Here is a 20125-nt window from a genome sequence, read left to right as displayed (position 1 = left end):
GTTTTTTAGTAGAGACGGGGTTTCACCGTGTTTGCCAGGATGGTCTCGATCTCCTGACCTCGTGATCTGCCTGTCTCAGCCTCCCAAAGTGCTGGGATTACAGGCTTGAGCCACCACGCCCGGCCGAGTTAAAAGTTTTATACACTTCAGAATCACATTTAAATTAATCTGATCTCTTATATTAATAATAAAAATTAAAAACTAGATTCCACTCAGTGTAGTCTCAGTCTCCACACCAACATGTATTTACCACTGACAGAATGCCACCTTCTTCTGCACTCAATGATCATGATTCAAAGGTTACAATGAGTGTGTCAAATCAGAACATAAAACAAACCAGGAATTCATGGGCCCAGAGAAGGGTAAAGAACTCGTCCCATCCAGCAGGTAAGCAGCCCAAGTTCTCTGCCCATTCCCAAGCAGAATCAGACCCGAGTGGCAGGCAGTGAGGAGGACAGCACGTTCTTCTTTGTCCATAGCCTTGGGTGGTTTCTTGAGTGTCCCAAGTGGGGTAGTTGTTTCTCAATAGGAAAGTTAACTCTCTGAGGATAGGACAGGTGCGTTCAGGTAATCCTCACAACAGCACTAGGGGTGGGATCATCATCCCTTCTTTACAGATGTGGAAACAGAGGCCAGGGAAGGGAATTTGCCCAAAATGGCACAACTAGTAAGTAGGGGAGCATCAACTTGAAAACCCAGGTCTTCTCACTCCAGGGCTCTTTCTCCTGCCTGTATATGCTGAGAGTTTGGCAGGAAATGAGGATCCCAGCTCCAAGATGGTTGCTTTGGAGCTCAAACATTAGATTCCCTTTAGCTCATGGGGCCAGCCCTGAGAGTCTAGAGGCCTGGGTCCAGGAACCCTGGCTCTACAGCATGACTTCATGATCTTGGGTGAGTTCTTTAACTTCTCTACACCAGGGCCAGACTAACCCAGTGGGGTTCCCTATCAGGGAGAGGGGATTCAGCAAAACCATCCGGGGAGTATGTTTGCAAACCACAGGGAGTCAGTCTCTGCCCACAGACTCTGATGTTGTTCCCTCGCAAGGAGGAAATGGGGTGCCATACTCCACTATCAGATTGGCATAGCAATCTGATATCACACCTCTCACACCTGGTGAGAATCAGTTTTGATCTCCAAGGTTCTGACCTCTGAGAGTGACATAAGTTCTAGGGAAGCACAACCCCCACTCCCTGAGACACTGTTTGCAGAAGGCCCATGAGGTCAAAGACATTGGGTTCAGGATACTTTAAAGCCAAAAATGCTTAAAAATAATTTGGGAGGGGAAGATGGGTTTAAAAAGGAAAAGAAAGGTGATAGTTAGGAGGAGGTTTGGGAATGGGTATTAAAAAGGAAGAGTTGGGCCGGGCGCAGTGGCTCACACCTGTAATCCCAGCACTTTGGGAGGCCGAGACGGGTGGATCACGAGGTCAGGAGATCGAGACTATCCTGGCTAACACGGTGAAACCCCGTCTCTACTAAAAATACAAACATTAGCCGTGCGCGGTGGCGGGCGCCTGTAGTCCCAGCTACACGGGAGGCTGAGGCAGGAGAATGGCATGAACCCGGGAGGCGGAGCTTGCAGTGAGTGGAGATCACGTCACTGCACTCCAGCCTGGGCGACAGAGCAAGACTCCGTCTCAAAAAAAAAAAAAAAAAAGGAAGAGTTGGAGTATGGTGTGCAAACCCAGCTGGTAGGATAGGGTCAGGCCAGGCCAAGCCTAGAGAAATCAGGTTTTAGGGACCTGGTTTCTCTGTTGTCTGCTGTGAGGTTGCACTCACTATCTCAGGCATGGGTAGGGGGCTTTGTCAAAAAAGCCTTGAGGCTGGGTGCAGTGGCTCATGCCTGTAATCCCAGAACTTTGGGAGGCTGAGGTAGGAGGATCACTGCAGCCTGGGCAATGTAGGGAGACTGCATCTCTACAAATAACAACAGCAGCAACAACAACAACAACAACAAAATAGCCAGACTTCGTGGTGCATGCCTGTCATTCCAGCTACTTGGGGGGCGGAGGTGGGAGGATCAGTTGAGTCCGGGAGGTCGAGGCTGCAGTAAGCTGTGATTGCACTCTAGCCTGGGTCACACAGCGAGACCCTGTCTCAAAAAATTATATATATAGATACATAGGTATATCCATATCCATCCATCCATATATACATATATCTCTCTTGAGCCTCTAAGTTCAGGCAGATCTTAGAGAATAAATATGGGAAGAAAGAAAAACACAACTCACATTGCTCAGATATAATCTGCTTGCCATGTTTCTCCTCTTCCCCTAAGACACACTCAAATGTCCCAGTGCTATGAAGCCTTGTCTGACCTACAGACACAGTAAGTGTGTGGCCTTCCTGGGTGCACTGACGGCAAGCCCATCTCTCCACAAGCCCCCGTGCAGTGAGCACTCTGAATCCTAACTGCCTATTTAGATGTCAATCTCTCACACTGAACTGCGAATAACTAGAGAGAAGGTGGACTAATCACCACCACACCCAGCTAATTTTTGTATTTTGAGTAGAGATGGGGTTTCATCATGTTGGCCAGGCTGGTCTTAAGCTCCTGGCCTCAAGTGATCTGCCTGACTCGGCCTCTCAAAGTGCTGAGATTATAGGTGTGAGCCACTGTGCCTGGCCTACAACATGAAATCAATATCTAGGTGCAGATTTCAAGCAATATAGAGAATCAGTTTGTGAGAATGACATCATTCAGTTGGAACAAAGTCCAGCTTTGGCAGCCCTGTTGGGAAAGGTAGATCTTGCATCTACCTGTGTGGAAAGTGGGGAGGATGGGGTCTGGAAAGAATGCTGGTGTGGATGTATGCGTGTGTGCGTGTGTGTGTGTGTGTGTGTGTGGCAGGAGGCTCTCGGCTCATACACTCTTTGTGACTATAGGGGAGGCTGGGCCTGACTTGTTGCCCTCAGGCTCCTGAATTCCCAGAGATCTTGCTGACAGAGGTCCCCAGAGTGCAAGAGCAAGCTGGGATTGTTCAGGAAAATGGGCTTCCCAGGCTGGGGTGGCCAAGAGACCATTCATAAAAAACCAGGGAGCCCATGCTTAGCAGTGAATGGCCCGGAAGCCAGGCAGTGTAGCTTTTCCAAGGAGGTAAATGTCCTCACCTGTGCCCTCATTGAGGCACTTCACCAAATACAGCAGTGCGTGGTGGGCGCCCATCATGCAGGCGCTGTTGAAGAACTGCTGGTGATAGTAGCCCAAGTCTGTCTCGTGCTTGGATGGGAGGAACTCGTAAATATCCACCTGGTCACATAGCGTCATCATGATCATGACACCAAGTATCCCAGAGGATGGAGGCATCACTGAATCTCTTCTAGGGAGATTTCTTGCAGGATGTCCCACAACTCCCAAGGCACCTGGAGCTTGAGGATGTAAAAGGGCAGATTGGGGTGCAGCTTACGATAGCTCTTGTAGTTATTAAAGAAATTATAGTCTGGATTCTGGTACCACTTCAAAATATCTGAATGATATATAGATGTGTCCCATACAATTAGGATTCCTTCATTGTACAGACTGTCTTTGAGGAAATGCCTTTTTGTGGTGACCAACTGAGAGTTCAGCAGGCAAATGGTAGTTTTGTGGCTACATCTCGACGGAAGTTGGCTGTGGGTGCCTCATTAAACCTCAAGACTGCATCATGATCATCTAGATCTCTGCCCAGTTGCGAGGACTTCAGAGATCCTGCTGAGGAGAAAACAGCACACTTGCCCCAAGACATGGCCTTGGTCCTAATGCTGCCCTTGGGCAGGTAACCCTCCTACGCAGAGGTACTGAAGAGAAAATCTGTGGTCTCTACTGTGGATACGTTCACATGGTCCAGGAGGTGGCAGCGCAGGGCCTCTGCACTGAACATAATGGTGGGCCCTGACCCCTTGTAGGACACTTTGTACTTTTTCATGCTTAAATAATTCTTCCAGGTGGTTTGCAGCCTGGGGATAAGGTTTTTGGAAAAGCTGTTATTGTTCCACACCTGGAAGGAGGCCTCTGGATAGCCTTGGCTGGGCCTCTGGGGTTGCTGAGGGCCTCGCTGCCCCTGTGGGGTCTTCGGTGCTGCTTGAGGATGCAGATTGGGAATAAGACCTCATGGCCACTTTCCCCAGACTTTTCAACATCTGGAATTTCTTGGTTTGAAATTTAAGGGAATCATAGTAATTCCCTTTCTTCTTTTTCCTTCACATACCGATGACCGCAAACAGGAGAAAGGCCAGGACACAGCTGCTGAAGTTTTTCTGCAGGTTGGTGTGAGCCAGGAGGAAGATGTGTTCAGGTAAGCCACTTCGTTCTGAGAAAGAAAGCAGGGAAGCTTCTGGCTAGTCCCCCAGGGCTGTGGGCCCTCCAGGTCCTCAGGAACTAGCACTATTCTCTCTTTTTTTTTTTTCTTGAGACGGAGTCTCGCTCAGGATGGATGCGAGGATGGAGTGCAGTGGCGCGATCTCAGCTCACTGCAAGCTCCACCTCCCGGGTTCACGCCATTCTCCTGCCTCAGCCTCCCAAGTAGCTGGGACTATAGGCCCCCGACACAGCGCTAGGCTAAGTTTTTTGTATTTTTAGTAGAGACGGGGTTTGTGAGCCACCACGCCCGGCTAGGAACTAGCACTATTCTCTATGGGACAAAAGTTTGCTTTATTTGGCCTGGAGGCCAAGGCTTATTTTTCTCAAGATGATCAAAAGCATCTCAGCTCTGGGATAGAACTCTGGCACCAGGGTTTGGGTCAGGCTCAAGGGGACCAGTTCATTTCAGCTGGGCTCCATGACATTCACTGCTTTTCTCAGGACTGCTGGCTGCAGGGCTCTGCAAAACCAGCTCTGCCCTTGCTCCCTGCACTCTGGGCTACAGAGGCTGTGGTTGCTCCACCCCACTTGGTTCTTGGTAGCTCCCTCTGTTAACACTGGGCAGTGCCCCGATGTCTTCCCCTGCCAGGCCCTGCCCAGGACTTCCCTTCCCCAGGTGCCTGCGGAATATGTGTTTGGCAGGGACAGGAGAACCAGGGGGCTGGGAGCCCCGGAAGGGAATCCCAGAGAAGGGGTCTGCTGGGGAAGAGCTGGGACAGAGGCTGCACGGTGGAGGAGACCAGAAGACTGGGGAAGGAGGAGAGGCTGGAAGACGGGAAGAAGAGCGAGGCGGAGGGGCAGGAAGCCAGCTGCATTCTTCTAATTTAGGTCCAGATATGACTACCAATGGTACGACAGATAAATAACACTCTCAAAAAAAGAAAAAAATCCAGTTATTGAAAGAAGGATGGAAGAACCTCAATAAAAAATAACACTGTAACAGGAGAGAAGGAGAACATCAAAAGGTGTTCACCAGTTCATAGCACACATGACCTCCCTGCAACACAGGAGCAGCAAGCACAAGTGCTCTTGGCTTGGGCAGCAGACACTGTTCTTCAGTTAGCCCACTTCATTGTCTCTGGGCTGCTCCCTTTGCCCATCCTCCTTGTCCATTGTCCTCCACGATCACATCTAAAGTGTTTCTGGGATGGATTCCCCTTCTGAATTCTGCACAGCTTTAGCAGCTCATTTCCTGTTGATGCAAGATCTGAGAGCTGAGGATGCCTTAAGGTTATGCCAGCCATACTTGCTGGTCATAAGACTCATTTGGAGTGCTTATTAATACTTTAATTTCCAGCACTGCTTTTTACCCTAATGAAGGAGAAGATCCTGGGAAATTGTCTTTGCCTGGATTCCCTAGAGAATAGAGCAAGAGGCAAAGGTTTCATGGGAGAGCCTTAATGGGAGGCGCAATCCTAGGGTAACAAAACTTAGGGGCCAGGGGAAGGAAGGCAGGCAAATGCAAGATGGTGTATTACTGAGCTGACCACAGCTGCACAAGAAAACATAGCTTGTTGTGGCCGGGCGCGGTGGCTCATGCCTGTAATCCCAGCACTTTGGGAGGCTGAGGTGGGTGGATCACGAGGTCAGGAGATCGAGACCATTCTGGCCAACACGGTGAAACCCTGTCTCTACTAAAAATATAAAAATTAGCTGGGCATGGTGGCACGCTCCTGTAGTCCCCGCTACTCAGGAGGCTGAGGTAGGAGAATTGCTTGAACCTGGGAGGCGGAGGCTGCAGTGAGCTGAGATTGCATCACTGAACTCCAGCCTGGGTGACAGAGTGAGACTCCATCTCAAAAAAAAAAAAAAAAAAAAAAAGAAAAACAAAGAGAACATAGCTTGTTGCTTACAGAGGCGTCTTCTTAAAAAGTTATGTCTTGGAATGGTGCACTGAGGGGTGAAAGAGAAAGGAGATTATTTGCTGGTTCCCTCCTGTTTCTTATCTTGCACTAGTCAAAGTTCACCCACGCAAGGTTAACTCCCTTGTGGCCTAGCATTCTTTTCCACTCTTATAGAAAGGGATGCCAAGTTCCTGACTGACAGGTTACAAAATCATGAGTGGTAAGAGAATAGCAATTCCTCAAAATGAGGGAATGCAGGCAGAAAACAATTAATTCACAGAAATTGAAGGTCATAGGGTAACATTCAAGATATTTAACAATCAATACATTATGGACACAAGTCAGTCAAAAATTACTGGCCAGGTGCAGTGGCTCACACCTGTAATCCCAGCACTTTGGGAGGATGAGGCAGGTGGATCACCTGAGATCAGGAGTTAGAGACCAGCCTGGCTAACATGGTGAAAGCCTGTCTCTACTAATAATACAAAACTTAGCTGGGCGTGGTCGTGGGCCCCTGGAATCCCAGCTACTTGGGAGGCTGAGGCAGGAGAATCACTTGAACCTGCGAGGCGGAGGTTGCAGTGAGCAGAGGTTGCAAAGTGAGACTCTGTCTCAAAAAAAAAAAAAGAAAAAAAATTATTATGGGTATGGAGGGCCGAGTGTGGTGGCTCATGCCTATAATCCCAGAACTTTGGGAGACTGAAGTGGGAGGATTGCTTGAGGCCAGGGAATTGAGACCTGCCTGGGCAACATACAAAGACCCTATCTCTACAAAAAAAAAAAATTGGTGGGGTGTGGTGGCACATGCCTGTAGTCCCAGCTACTCAGGAGGCTGAGGTGGGGAAGTCGCTCAGTTTGAGCCTATGAGTTCAAGGCTGCAATGAGCATAATTGCACCACTCCATTCAAGTCTGAGCAGCAGAGGGAGACCCTGTCTCAAAAAATAAATAAATAATTAATTAAAATTTTTTTTCTAGCTTTGCATGCTAACACACAAAATACAACAAAAACAAATCTCAAAAACAATGGCCAAGACAATACAAATTATTATATTGCTAATAATAATACAAATTATTAGCACCCAGATGTAGTCTTTAAATATCATTTTTCCCTAAAAGGAACCATAGCTACTTGAGGAGATGTTAGATTCCATGTCTGGAGCAGAAGTTATACAAGATGAACCTGAAACATCCCTGTTGTATTAGAACTTTTAAAAAACTATACAATATGGCTGTAGAAGCCCATCTACAGTATGGGACAATTTGAGCATCAAAAAGAATAGTAACTGCAGTCCAGGCATGGTGACTCACATCTGCAATCCCAGCACTTTGGGAGGCCGAGGTGAGAGGATCACGTGAGCCCAGGAGTTCGAGACCAACCTGGGCAACATGATGAAACCATAAATCCAAAAAAATACAAAAATTAGCCAGGCTTGGTGGTGCATGCCTGTCATCCCAGCTACTTGGAAGGCTGAGGTGGGAAGACTGCTTGAGCCCAGGAGTTTGAGCCTGTAGTTAGCCAAGATTGTGCCACTGCACTCCAGCCTGGGCGACAGAGTGAGACCCTGTCTCAAAAAAAAAAAAAAAAAATAGTAATTGCAGTTGACCAAAAGACATCAAATATGTTGTTCATGAGTTCACAAGGATGTGCAAAACAACAAAAACAAGAACTTTGGAGGATACCAAAGAATTTACTCAATAAGCACCTATCATGCTTTTCCTGTATGAACCATATCTCAAAGTAACTAAACAGTTGATGAGGGAATGTTATTTTTTAAGAATAATTCCAGGTAATAAATGTATAGAGAATGACAGATTTACAATTAAATACTAGAACCGGGCGCAGTGGCTCATGCCTGTAATCCCAGCACTTTGGTAGGTTGAGGCGGGCAGATCACCTGAGGTCGGGAGTTCGAAACCAGCCTGGTCAACATGGCAAAACCCTGTCTCTACTAAAAATACAAAAATTAGCCGGGAGTGGTGGCACACACCTGTAATCCCAGCTACTCAGGAGACTGAGGCAGGAGAATCGCTTGAACCTGGGAGGCGAAGTGAGCCGAGATTGCACCACTGCACTCCAACCTGGGGGACAGAGCAAGACTCTGCCTCCAAAACAAAAAGAATTAAATACTAGAAATTACAAATACTAGAACTGAAATGAAATGATAGTTTTAGGCCAGCTCTAATAGAACCGTCTGCAGTGATGGAAATGCTCTGTATTTGCATTCTCAAATGCAAAGGAAGCGCCTTCTCCCTTCTTTTGCCTTACAATCTACAAATCAGGGAGATCTAACAGGCCAGGCCAGGCGTGGTGGCTCATGCCTATAATCCCAACACTTTGGGAGTCTGAGGTGGGCAGATCACTTGAGGTCGGGAGTTCAAGACCAGCCTGGTCAACATGGTGTAACCCCATCTTTACTAAAAAAACAAAAAAAAAAAAACAACAAAACAAAATACAAAAAAGATTAGCTGGGAGCGTGGTGGCAGGGGTCTGTAATCTCAGCTACTCAGGAAGCTGAGGCAGGAGAATCACTTGAACCTGGGAGGCAGAGGTTGCAGTGAGCCGAGATTGCACCACTGCCCTCCAGCCTGGGAGACAGAGCAAGACCCTGTCTCAAAAAAAAAAAAAATATATATATATATATATATATATATATATATATATATGCACACATAATACACATAATAAAAAGAAAACACTGACCAAATCAAATTCAAAGTATGGACCTTGTTTGTAACCAACTGTATCTTAGCCTGGGTTCCCCAGAAAGCATAATCTGATACAAAGGCTATGTGGGAAGGTTTTATGAAGGAGATCTCAGGGAACAGGAGAGTAGGGTGGTGATTTAAATAGGGAAGCTGGGAAAGCCAATGCAAGGAAGCATGATTACATTGGCCACCACTAAGAGTGATTCCTTAATCCCAAAGGACCTCTGACAAGCTGCATGTGGCGTGTTTTAGGACTGTTGATCTAGGAAGGAAAGGGGGAAGCAGTTAAGGAGGGTTCTTATTTCCCACTGGTCAAAGTTTGCCTCTAGGAGTGCTAAGACTGTGGGCATGCCTGGTTACAGAGCTGATTTCCACTGTATCCCATTCTGCAGCATTAAAGAGAAGTCCTGAGGAAGTGTCAGGCTACAGCTGTGTGAAGCTGGTGAGAGTCTATACAGAATTGAGGCAGCAATGGCAGGATTAAGAGACAAGTGAGCTCGAAAGATTCTGGAGTAATGCGCAGAAGTTATGCACTGATACAAACTGCGCTCAAATAAGAAAAGATTGGCCATGTTATATGCCGGTTTAAAAATGTTCACTAACTCTTTGACATTTCTCTCTTTAAAAGGTGGAGCCTTGCCAGGCGCAGTGGCTCACACCTGTAATCCCAGCACTTTGGAAGCCCGAGGTGGGCAGATCACCTGAGGTCAGGAGTTTGAGACTAGCTTGGCCTACATGGTAAAACCCCATCTCTACTAAAAACACAAAATTAGCTGGGCGTGGTGGCGCATGCCTATAATCCCAGCTACTCGGGAGGGTGAGGCAGGAGGATGGCTTGAACCTGGGAGGTGAAGGTTGTAGTGAGCCGAGATTGCGCCATTGCATGCCAGCCTGGGCAACAAGTGCAAATTCTGTCTCAAAAAAAAAAAAAAGAAAAAAATGGTGGAACCTGATTTCCCTCCTCTTGAGTGTGGTAGGACTTAATGACTCACTCCTAATGAATACAGTAGTATGTCCCCCAAGACTAGGTCATAAGAGGCTTTGCAACTTTCTCCTTGCTCTGTTTCAGATCAGTGGCAGTGAGAGAAGGACACTCCAGCAGCTCTGTGGAGAGATTCATACAGCCAGAAACTGGTGCCTCCTGCCAACAATTTAAGAGCCATAGGTGTGAGCCACCTTAGAACAGATCCTTTAGCCTCTGTTAAGGCTTCAGATGACTGTAGCCCAAGCTGACAATTTGACTGAAAGACCTCAGACCAGGACACCCAGATAAGCCACTCCTGAAGTTCTGACTCACAGAAACGGTGTGAGATAATAAATGTTTATTCCTGCTTTAATTTGCTAAAATAAATTAATTGTTGAAGTTACCCAGGTATTGCATTCATTGTACTATTCTCTCTACTTTTGTGTATGTTTGGCATTTTCTATGATTAAAACTTAAATATTGGATTCCTATATCGCATCATCATTATATAACAATGTCCAGGTGGACTAAAGACTATCTCTAAAAAGTGAAAGTTTAAGATGCCTAGCTATCATTTTTGTTAGCACAAGATAAAGATTTCTTCTTTCCTTTTTTTTTTTTTTGAGAAGGAGTCTCACTCGGCCGCCACTCGGCCGCCAGGCTGGAGTGCAGTGGCGCCATCTCGGCTCACTGCAACCTCAGCCTCCCGGGTTCAAGCGATCTTCCTGTGCCACCCTCCCAAGTAGCTGGGACTACAGGTGCGTTCCACCATGCCCAGTTAATTTTTGTATTTTTAGTAGAGACGGGATTTCACCATGTTGGCCAGGATGGTCTCCATCTCTTGACCTTGTAATTGCCCACCTTTGCCTCCCAAAGTGCTGGGATTATAGGTGTGAGCCACTGTGCCTGGCCAAGATAAGAATTTCTTAAATAAGACACAAAAAGCAGAGACTATAAAGAATAGATTGATAAATTTGTCTATATTAAAAATGGAAATACTGGCCAGGTGTGGTGGCTCACGCCTGTAATCCCAACACTTTGGGAGGCCGAGGTGGGCAGATCACTTGGGGTCAGGAGTTTGAAACCTGCCTGGCCAACATGGTGAAACGCTGTTTCTACTAAAAATACAAAAATCAGCTGGACGTGGTAGTGAGTACCTGTAATCCCAGCTACTCAGGTGGCTGAGGCAGAAGAATCACTTGAACCCAGGAGGTGAAGGTTGCAGTAAGCCGACAACTCTGCACTCCAGCCTGGGTGACAGAGTGAGACGATCTCAAAAAAAAAAAAAAAAAAAAAAAGAAGAAGAAAATAAAGCAAATATTTATTAAACAATACCACAGAGAAAGTTAAAAGGTGAATCACAACCTGGAAAAATAGTCATACATATAATGAAGAAAAGATTAGTAACTGGATATTAGATATATAAGTAACACTTATGAATCAATATGAAAAAGATAAACAACCCAATAGAAATATGGGGAAAGACTATGAATATATAATTCACAGAAGAGAGACCCAAATGGCCAATAAACAAATAACAGATTGATCAACCAGGATCTGAATCTCTGTGTTGGCAGAGTAATTAACATCATCTCCCCTAGTGACCCTCAACAATGGCTGACTGGCATTGGTGTATAAAAACCCCAAATATGCCAGCCACCTTCCCTCTCTCATTTTCCAGAGTTTTTCCTTGAAATTGAGCTCTAATTGCTCATGATAATAACTGGCTTGATATTGCACCCTGTACTGACCGCCTTTCCTCCTTCCTTGCCTCACTTCCTTCCACCCCTACCTGCTTCCTCAGATGATGTCCCACATTAACCTTGAATCCCTGCCTCAGGGCTTTCTTCTGGGGGAACCTAAACTAATATAAAATTGTTCAAGCTTCCTTGCCTGAATCAAACAGATTCTGAGTCCCTAGCAGCACTGTGGGAACTTTCCACATTAAAAAAACACCAAAAAACAAAAAATGACAGCCTCCCTTAAAATGCATATGGGAGACAGGGCCTGTTGGCTGGGGGCCCAGACTATGGCCACAGTCACAGACTTCAAAGCTGCCTCAAGCCTGGGACTCCAGCTCGTGGACATTCTGCAGGTCTGCTTTCTTTCTGTCCTCTTTGAACCTTGTCCACAATCAGTGCCCTTGGCCCTGCCTTACTTGGGTTCATAGCTAAACTCTCCCTGTTCCTTGAGCCATTTTTGATACGCAGATCTGACTGCAGTCTGTTTAACTTGGTAAACACTGCAATCTGGGCCATATCTCTAGTCACAGGCTTTTGGTCAGCTAATTCTGCAGACAGGGTTATGTGTCACTTATCCCCCATTTTGGGGTTCCTGCCACAGTCACAGCACAAGTGAATGCAAGAACCACTTCACCATAAAAAAGGCTGTCTCACTGCCAGTGGCTTCTCAGATAATGGGAGTTGGTGCCAGTGGCTTTGGCAGCAACATGAGATAGGGACCTCTGTACAGGCATCAGAGGCCTTGATCATAATCTTGGCAGTGGTCTGTATCAGGGCCTTGAGTAAGCACGAGATGGTGCTTCTGGTGGTGCCAGGACAATGTGCTTGATTCTTTCTTTTTTTGAGACAGAGTTTTACTCTTGTCATCCAGGCTGGAGTGCAGTGGCATGATCTTGGCTCACTGCAACCTCCACCTCCTGGGTTCAAGCAATTCTTGTGCCTCAGCCTCCCTAGGAGCTGGGCTTATAGGTGCACACTGCCATGCCTGGCTAATTTTTTGTATCTTTAGTATAGTCAGGGTTTTGCCATGTTGGGCAGGCTGGTCTCAAACTCCTAACCTCAGGTGATCCGCCTGCCTCGGCCTCCCAAAGTGCTGGGATTACAGGCGTGAACCACTGCACCCAGCCAATTTCTTTAGTTAACAATTAGAATACTTATCTGCTCTTATTAGGAAAAAACCAAATGTCTTCCTCTTGAGACCCTCTCTTTTCCACTGAATAAACCCAAGAAATCTGGGGCTTATTTAGTCTAAAACGGCCAGTCCAGCTCCCAAACGAGTCAGCCAAGCCAGGGTTGTGCATCTAACTTGTGAAAAACAGGTCACCTGGAGCGGACACTGTCTGAGAGCCACCCCACATCTACATGGAGATGGCGCAAAGGAATGTTGCCAGCTGTGGCAACCGTGAAAATTCATTGTTCAGCTCTCCTGCTGTGGGGAGCAAAGTTGACTGGCAGCCCCAGCTGCTCCCCCTCCAGGTCCCCCACTGCATTTGTGCTAATGCAGGCTGATTCCTACAAGATGCTGCTGCTCTGACATACAGCTCTGGCTCCAGGACTCCCCACTGGCCTGGCAGAGCCTTCATTGAAACTGCACTGAGATCTGACAACCTTCTTAACCAATCTTTTCTTCCCACTTTCCTTCACAGCTGTCAGATTTTTATTCCTGTCTGAATCCTCTCTTGCCATTTCCTGTTTCCTTCCCCTTTATCCTTCACAGACGTTTCCCCCAATAAATCCCTTGTATGTCTAATTTGGTCTTGGGATCTGCTTCTCAGTAGACCTCCCAGGCATACATGGTGCTGGAGCTGGTTCCCATTGGCTTGTGAGGGCTGAGCCTATGTCTCTCTTTCCAATTCCACACTCAGTGACATCATCATGGGAGCTCGAAATAGGTCATGGTGGGAGTATTTACACCATAGAAATCAACTAGTGCTACGCATGAAGGCTTTTTCTTCCCAGTGAGCTGGTTGCTAAACATTTATCAGCAAACCTCTGGTATCTACCCAATAGAAATGTATACATATACTCACCAAAATACCTGTATTTGATTTCCAGATGATCATAGCACCATGATTCATAGTAATCTCAAACTGGAAACTACCCGAATGTCCATCAGCAGTAGAATTAATCAATAAATTGTCATATCATGATGTTTGTATATAAGTTTCTATTTTATTTTATTTTATTTTTTTAGACAGGGTTTCCCTCTGTCACTCAGGCTGGAGTGCAGTGGTGTGATCACTGCAGCCTCAAACTCCTGGTCTCAAGTGATCCTCCTGGTTCAGCCTGTCAAGTAGCTTGGACTACAGGTGCATGCCACCATGCTCTGCTAATTTTTATTTTTATTTTTGAGACAGCTTCTTGCTCTGTTGCTCAGGCTAGAGTACAGTGGTACAATCATGGCTCACTACAGCCTCGATCTCCTAGGCTCCAGAAATCCACCCACCTTGGCCTCTCAAAGTGCTGTGATTAGCTGGGCGTGGTGGCTCACACCTGTAATCCCAGCACTTTGAGAGGCTGAGGTGGGCAGATCACAAGGTCAGGAGATTGAGACCATTCTGGCTAACACGGTGAAATCCCATCTCTATTAAAAATATAAAAATTAGCTGGGTGTGGTGGCGGGCGCCTGTAGTCCCAGCTACTCGGGAGGCTGAGGCAGGAGAATGGCATGAACCCGGGAGGCGGAGCTTGCAGTAAGCCGAGATCACGCCACTGCACTCCAGCCTGGGCCACAGCGAGATTCCATCTCAAAAAAAAAAAAAAAAAAAAGTGCTGAGATTATAGAGGTGAGCCACCGTGCCTGGCCTTTTTTTTTTTTTTTTTTTCTTTTCTTCTTCTTCTTTTTTTAAAATACAAGCTATTCCAATGGCGTGAGGAAAGAGAGGAATTTTGATATCCTTTTTCATTTCTGCCTCCTGGAGCATAGATCAGTGTTTGGTATACAGCAATCACTCAAAAAATGTAAGTTGCTTAAATGAATACACTGAATGAATTGACTGCCTGTGTAGTGTGTGAAGTGGGCTGAATGGTGGCTCCCCCAAAAGATTTGTCCATGTTCTAATCTTTGGAACCTCTGGATGTTACTGTATTTGGAAATAAAGGTCTTTGCAAATGTTGCCAGGCACGTTGGCTCATGCCTGTAATCCCAGCACTTTGGACAAAGGCCAAGGCGGTAGAATCACCTGAGGTCAGGAGTTCTAGACCAGCCTGGCCAACATGGTGAAACCCCATCTCTACTAAAAAGTACAAAAATTAGCTGGGCGTGGTGACGGTTACCTGTAGTCCCAGCTACTTGGGAGGCAGGAAAATCGCTTGAACCCAGGAGGCAGAGGTTATAGTGAGCCAAGATGGTACTATTGCACTCCAGTCTGGGCAACAGAGTGAGACTCTGTCTTAAAAAAAAAGGTCTTTGCAAATGCAATTAATTAAGGATCTTAAGGTGAGTTCATCCTGGATCGTCCAGGTGGGCCCTAAATCCAGTAAATGTCCTTATAGGAGATACACACAGAAGACGGACATAGAGGGGGAGGTGATGTTAAGATGGAGGCAGATAGGGGATTTGTGGCCGCAAGCCAAGGAAGCCAAGGAATGTGGACAGCCACCAGGAGCTGGAACAGGCAGGGAAGTGTTCTTCCCTAAAGTCTCCAGAAGCCTAGCCTACTGACACCCTGATTTCAGACTTCTGGTCTCCAGAACTGTGACGGAATACATTTCTGTAGGTTTGTTTTTGTTGCTGTTTTAAAACTTTTATTGTTTTTATCAGTAATCATGTGTGCTCATTTTAGGAATATGGAATACACAAGTAAGCAGATGAAAAAAAAAATCTTTTATAATCCTCTGCGGAGAGATTGTAACTTTTGTCTTTCACCCTTCACAAGTTTTTATGTGCATATATGTAATATCCAAATGTACTCTTACCTTTCAAAAATGTTATTCACAACTGGGCATGGTGGTGCGCGCCTGTAGTCCCAGCTACTGGAAGGCTGAGGCAGGAGGAGTTTCAGCCCAGGAGTTTGAGGCTGTAGTGTGCGATTATCCCATCTGTGAATAGACACTGCACGCTAACCTGGGCAACGGAGCAGGACCCTGTCCCTAAAAACTAAAAATTAAAATGATATTCACATATCACTTAGTAACCCTTTTTTCATTTTATATGCTGTCAGGAACCTTTTTTTTTTCTTTTTTTACAAATGAGTAAAGCTCTTCTATAAAAGAGATTTGAAGATTGGTCCAAATACGGTAAACAATGAGATGAAGATAAGTGATGTATCTAAAACCACTAACAGCAACAGGTTAAAAGTAGAAAGATGGACAAAGGTATATCAGAAAAATGCTAATAAAAAGAAAGTTATATGGCATTGTTAATATCACGTAAAATAAAAATAAAGGAAATTGCATTAAATAGGGGTAATGATGGTTTTGATCAACCTTCCAGTACATCCCTGTAAGTTTGTTTCTTACTCTCCTTATCTCGCCTATTTCATCCACTTCTCTAAACATATCTTCGTTGCTTAAATGCCTCTTATGTACATCTTTATATTCTGGAGAGATGGAATTAACCTTTCTCTAAAAGTTCCTTCTGCGTTTTCCTCCTTCTCTTGACTTTTCCTCAAAATTTGGTTCACCATTTTCTGGCCTTCCTTCCATTGTTGGACAGGGTTTCATCTTATGTCTGTGGGGTTTCTCTTTCTTCCTTCCATTCTTTCTTTTTCCTTCCTTCCTTCTTTCCTTTCTTTTTCCCTCCTTCCTTCTTTCCTTTCTTTTTTCCTGCTTATTCCCCTTTGAGTGCAATAACTTCTGGCACTGATCAGGTAAGTTTCTTTCTCTTCTTTGTCTAGTCTTGGATAGTGCTAAGAACAACAGGCCTGCAAAATTCCCACAAGTTGACTCCTCCCTTTGTTGGCCCCCAGCACTTTGGCCTACACTGCTGAAGGAAGCTGGTACCCAGGTGGGAACAAGAACCAGACTAGTAGGACTTCTGCACATGTCAACTCTTAAATTTCTATGGTTTTATGCCACCAAGTTTGTGGAAATTTATTATAGCAGTCACAGGAAACTAATATGTTATCTGTAATTAGGAGAAATTCTAATGGATTTTAATCCGAAAGGATGGCTTCAGTTTGGGAACTTCTAATTTGAAGTCCTTCGTGGCCATATTTAGCAAAGTCATTTGCTTTTAGCAGTAGTACTGTTTTCATAATATCTATACACAAGAGAAACTTTTTGTTCTCTGTTGTAGAAATTTGGGGGAGGGGGCATGAATCTAGCTCATTCCATAGAAATTTCAAGTCTTCCGCCTTTAAATTGATGCGCTCTTTCCAATGCAGGGTCGTGTCCCTTGAGCTGACATACAGGTCAACTCCTGAACTTGTGGGACTTGTATGAGGAGGCCACCAGGAGCTCTGCCCACAGCTCAGAGGTATAACTTTATGCTCCCAGATCAGGGACTCCTAAACACTTTCCCTTATAGTCTGACAAGGACTATTGGAATCTTATGCTTGTTGGTTGGACAGTGGGATATCCATTGGAACTTTCTGTGGCACTTTATTCCTACCTAGAATCCTCTCAGTTGTGTTTGTTCCAAACCTTCAGGATCAACCTCTTTCACAGGCAACATAGTACCTTACATTCTAGGTGAGATTTTAACATCTATAATCAGAGAATTGCTTGGTCTCACATTGACTAAAAGTATAAGGAGAACTTTGGGACAATAAAATATATCGATGTTTCAAACTGTGCAGAATGAGGACCGGTGATGTTTGGGGGAAAGTCAGATGGTCAATCAGATCTTATTTGAGCAGTATTCAATCTTTGCTATCTAGTAGATATTTGATAAACAAAATTTGTTATATCTATTACACACACATGGAGCTATCTATTTGTATCTGTTGGTACCCCTCCCAAATTTCCTTTATAGGATCCTTCTTACTGCTGTGAATGTTGTCTGCTGAAAGAGATGTGTGTACAAAATGCTGCTCCCTTACCTCAAAGTGGAATCAATCCTATGGTACAATTCATGCTCTAGGGCTCTCCACAGGATCAGGCTGAAACTTAACTCTAGATAAGACCAGACCACATCCTTTCTCAACTCCCTCCTGGGCTTTATCTTGCTTCCTTCACTGTGTTTCTTCCGAGAGCAATCTTCCAATAAACTATGCACTCAGATCCTGTTTCAGGATTCTGCCTCTAGGGAATCTGACTGAAGACACTGCATGAGTAAAAGTCAAAAATTATAAAATCCATCTATGTCCATCAATCGGAGACAATGCAAGCAAAGATACAGGAAGGGATGGCATGAAATCAGAGAAAGGGCCAAGGTGAGTAAGATGCCTTACTTGAGTGAAAAAGAATAGGCAAAGGCACCTTCAAACCACCCTGCACTAACCAAGTGGACACAAACCCTTTTGCTCTTGCAGTTGGCAAGAACTGTTGTTTTAGTGTCTGGACTTAGAGCAATTTGTATCAAAGCCTGGGTGTTCTTTGCACTGGCATTACAGTTTCTGGGACCTGGAAATGACCACCATGACAAGGACCAGTGGAAAAAAGGGATTTCAGGCAGAACAGCTGCATAATCTTTGTGATAAGGCACGTGGGGTCCAACAGAAGCACTTCTGAAGCTACGATGACTACAGCGACCTCCTCCATGAGAAGCAACTGGACAATGATACTAGTGTATTACATACAGATGACTAGTTGTAGATTATATATTTATATACAATTATACTATCATTCTTAATTCTTAATCAAGTCCCCATCACAAGAGTTATTCTTGTCCTTGGAGGAACCAGGGTACAGAGTATTCTGGTAATTTATTGTTGTGTAACAAACTGTCCCCAGTTGGCTCATGGCTTAAACAAGTACACTCATTTATTTTGCTTACGTATCTGCAGTTTGGGGTGGGTTCAGCAGGAACAGCACCCCCCCTGCTTCATGATTATATGAGGCCCCAACTGGGAAGACTTGAATGGCTGGGGGCTGGCTTCCTCACAGCCTGGTGGTCTCAGGGTAGCTGGACATCTTTTATCGAAGCCGGCTTTCCCAGAGCAAGTGTTCCAAGACACTACAGAAGGAAGCGGCAAGACTTATTTATTTATTTATTTATTTACTTATTTATTTATTTTGAGACAGAGTCTCGCTCTGTCGCCCAGGCTGGAGTGCAGTGGCCGGATCTCAGCTCACTGCAAGCTCCGCCTCCCGGGTTTACGCCATTCTCCTGCCTCAGCCTCCCAAGTAGCTGGGACTACAGGCACCCGCCACCTCGCCCGGCTAATTTTTTTTTATTTTTTAGTAGAGACGGGGTTTCACCGGGTTAGCCAGGATGGTCTCGATCTCCTGACCTCGTGATCCGCCCGTCTCGGCCTCCCAAAGTGCTGGGATTACAGGCTTGAGCCACCGCGCCCGGCCAAGGCTTCTTATGACCTAGCACAAGGTCCCATTTCTGGGACCTCAGAAATCCCAGTACCTCACTTCCACCATAGTCTATCAGTCAAGCAAATCACTAAGGCCAGGCTAGATTCAAAAAGTAGGGTAGGGCTGGGGCCAAGGATTAGACCTGATCTCTCCATAGAAGGAATGTAAGAGAATCTGCAGCCATCTTTAATCTGTCACACAGACGTAGAATGTGTAGGGGACTCTTTGATAAACGCAGTAAAGGAAAAAGAAGATAGCAAGTAAGATTTTGTTTCTTTATTTGTTTTTAGAGACAGGGTCTTGATCTGTTGCCCAGACTGGAGTGCAATGGTCCAAACATAGCTTACTGCAGCCTCAAACTCCTGGGCTCAAGTGATCCTCCTGCCCCAGCTTCCCAAGTAGCTGGGACTACATGTGCACACGACCACATCTGACTAATTTTTTAAAAAACTTTTTGTAGAGACAAGGTCTCACTATGTTGCCCAGGCTGGTCTCAAACTCCTGGCCTCAGGTGATCCTCCCACTTTGGCCTCCCAAAGCACTGGGATTACAGGCATGAGCCACTGCACCCAGCGTGTTTGTTTTTTAAGGACAAAATAATTTCAGCATGTTCGAAAGCTATGGAAAAAGAACCAGAGAAGGGAGTAGATTAAGGAAGTAAGAAAGAATGTTTGCTGCAGCAAGATTCTAAGGCTTCAGAGTAGCAATATCTAGTCTAGGGATTGCTGTTCTTCAGATGCACACCTTTTCTGTTATCCCTGAATGTTGGTAAAATCATGTGAAACTTCACAGTCTGGCTTCAGTCTTGCTGTGGGGAGGGAAGGGAAAGAAAGGGCTGGTTCACTTCTGGCCTGGAAGAGTAGGGGGAGCAATGTCTCCTATAGCTAGGGCATGGCCTATGCCAGCCTCCCCCATCTGATGGGGTCCTGCCAGAGGGTAGGGCCATGTCTTCAATTTCTCTGCTTTATCCTACATCGCAAAAACATAACCTGCAAACCAGAATGTCAGTGCTAGGGCCTAGGCCAAACAATAGTTTTCCTGTAGGAATAGGGAGTATGTGTGGATGTATAGCAGGGGGTGAGGCTTTTGTGCAATTCAGCTTCACCAGGCTTGAAGAA

At 45.6% G+C, this 20125-nt stretch overlaps 2 pseudogenes; both read right to left on the bottom strand.

The window, feature by feature from the left end:
- Window positions 1-3050: 3050 nt before the first annotated feature.
- LOC111548237 lies at window positions 3051-12113 on the bottom strand (annotated as a pseudogene).
- Window positions 12114-15689: 3576 nt separating this feature from the next.
- Window positions 15690-16262, bottom strand: LOC111548236 (annotated as a pseudogene).
- Window positions 16263-20125: the final 3863 nt, after the last annotated feature.

This window comes from Piliocolobus tephrosceles, chromosome 20, assembly GCF_002776525.5.
Source record: "Piliocolobus tephrosceles isolate RC106 chromosome 20, ASM277652v3, whole genome shotgun sequence".
NCBI classification, from domain to species: domain Eukaryota; kingdom Metazoa; phylum Chordata; class Mammalia; order Primates; family Cercopithecidae; genus Piliocolobus; species Piliocolobus tephrosceles.
This window is presented reverse-complemented; position numbering and strand designations above follow the sequence as displayed.